We start from the raw sequence: 7,848 nt of genomic DNA on the forward strand, positions 1-7,848 counted from the left end.
GCTTCGTCCATCGATAATGGTCACCACCAGAAGACACCCTGTAAAAAAAGCACAGCATGGACAAACAATTGAACATAAACAAATCTTTGGGTTCAAACCTATCCATCAATCTTTGAAAGTGCATGCACTACTGGATGCATGTCAGTGAAAAGTAAGTAGTACTTTCGACAACTGTGGAAGAAAGAATGCGACAGTACAGGGCGTGTGTGGAATTATTGATAACTATATTCAACATAAGGTATCTGTTGCCAGATACCTGAGAGCCTTGCTGGTCACTATAAATCCATTCACAACACTCAATGGGGTTGGTCTGGAAGGTATAGTAGATAGAAAAGGAGAAATTGCTCTTTTTCTAGGTGTCCCCTCACTCACCAGGGTTGCCCCTTGGTGACATGCTTCATCATTGGGGCCATCCCAGTCCTCTACGGGCTGGGGCGTGCTGCGACTTGCGAATTACGTAGGAGCACTTACAAATGACTATGTGTGGTGCAGATGTGATAGTGGAGTGGACTAAGTGATGTGTTAAGGGATCAATTTAGAAGCAGAGAGAGATCCAAGAAATGCAGTCACAGTCAGAGAAAAAGACAAAGGATACTGTATCTGTATGTTGTTGTAGTTGTCCTGTTGAATTTGGTAAGTAAGTTGCCTGCAGAAAAAAAAATCCTCTTATTAGCGGCACTCCTCCATTGCAGCTGACGCTTCGTCCATCGATGTTGGTGACCAGAAGACACCCTGTCCACTGCCTGCCTGATGCTGAATTGTGGCTCGCTAATGTGAAGCCTGACTCCATCCTTTTTTCCCCATTGCACAGACTGAAACCCGGCCTGTAATTATTCAACGAAAAACAGGAAGTGATATAATATTACAACACCACTGATAAATAAATATAAGGTATGTAGGCTGTGGAGTGCAAAAAGTCACACTTTGATTTTCCTAGTAGACAGTACAATATTTTTGAAAGTGCGTACTCTGTCAGAGTCACCTTTTGAAGGATAAATAAGTATGGGCAAATTAATGTAGCAGATCTTTCCCCTCAAGCTAGGTGTCCTGTAAACTGTGTTTTAGAACAAAATTAGATCTTCCCAGCAGTGCTCCCACCCAGACCCTTACTAAAGCCAGTCGCAAAAATGTAGAAGACCCCCAATCAAATCTCAAAAAACTAGGCCTAGCAGAAAACTGGTGACAAAACGTACTTTGAAAGTAAAAGTAGGCCCAAGTACCCCCTTACCCACCGTGGATTGCATTCAAACCACTTGCAAGCAACCAAGCAAAAGTATCCATAGCCAGCATCGCTCCAAGACTCGAAACCCCCCCCACCCAAACACATGCAATAGAAATACTGCTAACCCTAACGAACCCTAAGTTAAGAATAGTGGCAAAGGCTTTCTTTAACTATGCCAAATCCCCCCTTTCCCACCATGGATTTTCTTCAAATGACTTGCAACCAAAATTACACATTCTCACGAGTGCTCTAAGACCCCAGAACTCAGTTGCAAAAATCTAGAACACCCCGAAACACATGCAATCCTGCTGCTAGGGCTAACCCTAACGAACCCTAAGTTACAAAAAGTGCCAAAAGGCTTTTCCGCGAGGATTTTGTCCCAACCACTTCTACCCGGTATTAGACCTTCCCAGGAATGCCCCAAGACCCGCCAACCCACCCGCCAAGAAGCATAACACCCCCAAACAGGCCAAAAGCAAAATCTCATACTTGCAATATTTCTCGGCCTTCGGTCCAAACGCGCTGCGTAGCTAGGCCATAAGTCGGGGTTGCAACCACGGATTTCCTGAAAAGCAAATGCAATCAAGATTAGAGTGTCCCAGCAGTGCTCCCAGACCCCGAGACTCACCCACAAACACCAGGAAGCCCCCCAAACAGGCCCCCGAAAACGCTACATTGAGCAAAATGTCAGAAATAGCAACAAAATAAAATCGGCCTGGATTTTGTCCCAACCACTTCTACCCGGTATTAGACCTTCCCAGGAATGCCCCAAGACCCGCCAACCCACCCGCCAAGAAGCATAACACCCCCAAACAGGCCAAAAGCTAAATCTCATACTTGCAATATTTCTCGGCCTTCGGTCCAAACGCGCTGCGTAGCTAGGCCATAAGTCGGGTTTGCCACCACGGATTTCCTGAAAAGCAAATGCAATCAAGATTAGAGTGTCCCAGCAGTGCTCCCAGACCCCGAAACTCACCCACAAACAGACGGAACCCCCCCTAAAAGCACCTCAAAGGCAAGCAAGTCAGCAAAAACACTAAAAAATGTGCGCCTCGGATTTGGTCCAAACCACTTTTATCCGGTATTAGATCTTCCCAACAATGGTCCCAGAGCCGTCAACCCACCTGCAAAGAGGTAGAACAACACCCCCACAAGTGCTGAGTCTTTCTTCATTGGGCATAAACCAGCCCTCTGGTTTGATGGAAATAGGAGTCTGGAGGAGGAGGATAGAGGAGCATGTTCTTCTGAACTTGTGAACCTGAGGAATGCAGACTGCGGCAACTTCAAATCAATTAGCAAACCAGTGAAGACAGTTCTGCTGATGGGCTTGTTTTTGTGATTATCTGATTAAAGTTTGAAATATATTAACTGTGCACAACAAAGAAAGACAGACACACAGGAATAAAAGTGAATAAGGACGAAAAAGAAAGTTATTGATTCGTTGTCTCATTTTCAGGGCTCGGTATCACGGTCCAGGAATGAGAATAAGGCTTCGTCATCATACTCTGCGAATTCAGGCAGGGTGAGCTCAGTGTCACCTGACCTGACAGAGTAGAAATTCCCTCATCTATGTTGCTGGCCACCTTGTCTTCATCCGGCGCGCTTTCTCGTACTCTGAAATCTGGTGGTATGAGGTGCTGATTCATCTTGATCATTGTTAACCTCTCCACATTTTTGGGCGAGAGGCGGCTCCGTTTGGGAGTTACAATGCCACCAGCAGCACTGAAAACACGTTCAGACGACATGCTTGCGAGTGGGCAAGACAAGTAGTTTAAAGCCAGGTTGGTGAGCTGTGGCCACAATTCTTTTTTCCCATGCCAATACGCCAATGGGTCAGAATTAACATAGACCTCTGTTGAGTCATTCAGATAGTCCTTCACCATCGACTCAAGGTCCTCATCCAAGGTTCCTCCACTTTGCTTAGCTCTTGCTGTGCCTCTGACCTTTTGAGAACTAAACCCACGCAGAGCTAGCCAATCCTCTTCAGCCTCCAATGTTTCTGTTGTGTCTGGTGCAGATGATCCGGTTGCCGGTGTCTTTAACGGCTGAGAGGTCACTTGTGCCACAGCCACAGGTGCAGAAGTGGATTGTTTTGACTGGGGATGGCCTGCTGATGTACTGCCATTTCCTTCAATTTTCAGCCGTTCTCTTTCAAACCTCTTGGCTGACAAGGCTAGCCAACGTTTGTACTTTGGAACATGTTCATCATCAAAAGGAAAGAATGCTTGGCCTGCCAGCGCCTTTTTGTAGCGTGGATCCAGAATAGTAGCACAAATGTAATGCTCTTCTGAGTGGATCGTTTTAAGACGTTCATCACCTTGTAGGAGTCTAATAATTTCTCAGCCAGAACAAAAGAGTCTTGGTTTTTTACATCTTTTTCAAACACAGAACACACCTCCTTCAGTTGGTCCTCCAGCATGTACAACAATGGGATAGCTTTTCCCAAATTACAGTCCTCCTTGCTGACTGCACGCGTGAAGAACTCAAAAGGACGAAGCATGCGTGTCAGGCTTTGAACTATGTTCCATTGCGCCGCACCCATCCTCAGGTCATCCTGAGCTGTACCCTCTGTTAAGAAATATTGATCGAGTACCGTATACTGCTCATACAGACGCTCAAGCATGTAGAAGGTTGAGTTCCAACGTGTTAGCACCTCCTGGATGAGTGCTTTCACTGGCATTTGACGTTGATATAGCAGGCTCCTCAGCTGCTTCCGGGCCTTAAAAGAATGGCTGAAATGGTTGCACATTTTTCGGCAGGTGTCCAATACTCTGTACGCTGCACTGCCTTTATTACCCAAGAATTTTTGGACAACCAGGTTTATACAGTGCGCCAAACACGGCACTCTGAAATAGTTACCCTGCCTCATGGCCTTAACTATATTGGCACCATTGTCCGTGGAAACATAACCAACCTGGCGTTTTAGTGGGGACAGCCAGTTAAGGACCTTTGTGTTAAAGACATCCAAAATGTTTTCTGCTGTGTGACGTTTCTCCAAACCAAACATGGCTAGTTTTGCATGTTTCCGAGCAGCTTTAAAAACAATGTCCGTGTCAACACCTGTGTTTAGCTTTGCTTTAGCCCCTGAAAAAGAGACCCAGTGTGCAGTGATGCACATGTAATCAGCGCCTGCACCACTGGTCCACATGTCTGTTGTCAGATGTATAGTGTGAACAGCACTCTTCTGCAAAGCTGCCCCAATCACCTTCAGAACATCTTCATGTAGTGCTGGAACCGCAACTCGGGCAAAATAGAACCGGCTAGGAACCTTCCATTTAGAGCAGAGCGCTGCCACTAATTCTAGAAAACCAACCCCTTCTACAAAAGAAAAAGGGAGAAGGTCCAGAGCTAGCATTTTAGCCAGCTTAGTGTTATACAGACGCGTCAGTGGGTGGTTGCGTTCATATTGCGCTTCTGTAAACAACATCTTTTTAATGTTGCCCTGGACCAAGGATTTACGGGATGATGATGATATCTTCGACCCAGTTACGCTCGCTGATGAACTTTTCCGCATTGATGTCTCACTCTCTCCCACACTCTTAGTGTGCCTCACATGGGGTGTGCTGCTGACAGGGGTACTGGGTGTAAGTGAAGTGTTTGAATCGTCTTCTTCCTCCTCGTCATCATCAGATGAAAAATCAACGTTTTCATTACGTGCAATTCGGGCTTCCTTGACCGCCTCTAGGTGCGCAAACCATTGGACAGGGTGCGCTCTCTTAAGATGACCTCTCTGGCCTCCGGTACCATAGTTGGTACCAAACTTACCACGACTAACTCGAAACTTACACATGCTACAAATGGCTACGTTTTCCATTCTTGGGCAAACACTAAAGAAGTCCCAAACTGGAGACTTGAAATGTCTTTGGGGGCCGGAGGAGGCGGCGATACTGGTGGTGGTGGTCCTGCTGCTAATGCCAGATGAAGTGGAGGATGTGGATTGCCGAACTTCAGTACGTTTTGCACTTTCACCACCACGAATTGAGGTCGAGGTGGATGGAGGTCCCTTCTTGCGAGGAAGAAATATGGAAGCGGTAGGTGTTGGTGTACTAGTTAACTCCAAATCTAATGATTGTTGTGTTTCCATTTCCATTGCCTCCTCGTCGACATCATCATCACGCTCAGCAGCTTCTCGGTATAGGGTCAAAATGTCTCTTTGCTGCATGCCCGCTGGGGCTGCAGTGACCTTTATGATGACTGGCTCGTCGTCATCGTGAGAGGCTTCACCAGCAGCAGTATGCGTCACTTCTTGTTGTGCCTCATCACACTCCATAGCTATGAGTTTTTCGACGACCTTCCTTTTACGCTTAGGTATCTTTGTCAGATCATGGTGTGCCTCACTCTCAGGCTGCCGTGGTGGTACCCATTCGTCATCCAGATCATCAGAAGGCGGTGGGCTTGAAGAAGATGTAGACACCAACCTTGATCTTTTCCTTGCTAGGGATGTGGAAGACAATGAATAATCATCAGGAGGAGTGGCTTCCAATGATACCTCGGCTTGATTGTCGATTTCCTGATGTGCCCCTACTTCGGGAGGGACAACTATTGTGGGAACTTGTTGTGACCCTCCATGCACCTCTGCTTGACCATCTCCTTGCGCTGCCTCTCCTTCCACATGTACTTGGGCTTGTACTACTTGCACATGTTGTTGTTGCGGCTGTGGTTGTTCAACACTTGTCAGATGAGTTACAACAACCTGTGTTGATTCAGGGACATTGCTGCTACTTTCTTGCGATGAGCCAACATCACTGGTCGATGGTGATTGGAGAAGTACACTGACTGCCTCTGAAGCACTCAAGGGCTTTGACTTAAGTTGGCGTGGTGGTGGAGGCACTGAACCCAATGGAGCGGGGGTGCTGCTCCCAGCTTGGTCCCCAGCAGATCCTGCTGCTGCAGGCGTACTTTTTTTTTTGCTCCCAAAAAACGTGGCGGTTGGCACACCAGCCTCCTTGGTAACTTGCTTCTTCTGCTCCTTACTAGCAACTTTCTTGCCAGAGGAGCTACGGAGACCTTTTTTTGGGGCCATCTTCTTCAGAGCAGGTCAGACAGCAGGCCGCAGTTACACGAATTGTAGAGTTGTCTGAGGCCAGACGTGACGTCGCGTGACGTTATGCTGCACACACACACCGCTGCAGGACTTCTTCCTGGCACTGGTGGTTCTCTTGAGTCTTGTGCACCTAAAAACAATGGAAGACAGAGGAACATCAGTTCAGTTATACACCCCAAAAAAATCGAAAAAAAACCCAGAAAAATCAGCACAATCCCATTCCATCCATGCCCTCCATGATGTTTAAGTTCAAGACACCCCACAGAAAGACTAGGCCCATGCAAGACTCAATACCCCTGGTGAAAAGGCCACAAGTACAGCCCCAAAAAACGAAAATCACTGAAAAATCAGCACAATCCCATTCCATCCATGCCCTCCATGATGTTTAAATTCAAGACAACCCACAGAAAGACTAAGAGCTGGGCTCGTCATGAGTGTACGAGGAGGCTACACCATGACGAGCCCAGCTCGTCATGAGTGTGGAAGGGGTTAATTAATGTTATTGCCATAAATTAACAAATCATCCTGGTAACACTTTACACCCACCAGGCCTTTGAGAATTCTTGATATAATGCGTTGGAACACTGAAGCCGCAGAAATAAGCCCAAAAGGCATCCTCCTAAATTTAAATGTGCCCATTGGAGAAACAAATGCCGTTCACTCCTGCGAAACTTCATCCAATTCCACCTGATTGTAAGTGGAGGCTAAATCCAGTGTTGTAAAATACTTCGCACCCTTCAATGTTCCAACCATCTCATCTATGTTAGGTAATGGGAATTTATCCACCACCACCTCCCTATTTAGAGAACGTAAATCAATGCATAAACAAATCTCTCCTGTCGGTTTTTTAGCTATGACAACAGGAGCCAACCATTCCGTGGCTTTAACCGGCTCAATTATTTTATTGTCAACAAGTCTCTCAATTTCTTTTTGAAGTGCCAGTTGTTCACCTAACGGAAATCTCCTTACCTTTGCCACCACCGGCACAGCATTCTCTTTCAGTCTAATATGATGTTTGTAACCTTGTAAACAACCCAAACTATTTCTAAAAACATTTGGAAACTGATCCGAAAACATTGAAGACAAATCCTCAACCTCCTGCACTTGCACTTGAGGTGACGCATTTGGATTAAGTTTCACACCAAGTTCTCTCTGATGTCGCCAACCTAGTAACACAACACCCTTTTTAGCCACATAAACTTTTCCTGCTATTATGTGGCTTCCCAACTCAATTTTGGGTAAAAAAACACCCCAGCAGCTTTATAGGTTTGTCACCATACCCCAAAGGAAAGATGTCACTCTTTAACAATTTTACTTTCTTTGCCAAACTTTGAATAAACACTTTCTCATCAATCATAGTTATTTGTGAACATGAATCAAATTTAAAATCAATCAAAACATTCTCAACATTCACTAAATGTGAAGGATGTTCTACTAAGTCTCCATTCACTTGAAAAGTAACAGTTTTCACCTGTGGCTGTGACTGCGACCACCTTTTGATTGAGTTATCACCTTTATACATTTTAGATCTACAATATTTTGCGAAATGACCTTTTTTGCCACAAGTATTGCACGTGGATCT

Source organism: Lissotriton vulgaris, chromosome 11, assembly GCF_964263255.1.
Source record: "Lissotriton vulgaris chromosome 11, aLisVul1.2, whole genome shotgun sequence".
Lineage (NCBI taxonomy): Eukaryota > Metazoa > Chordata > Amphibia > Caudata > Salamandridae > Lissotriton > Lissotriton vulgaris.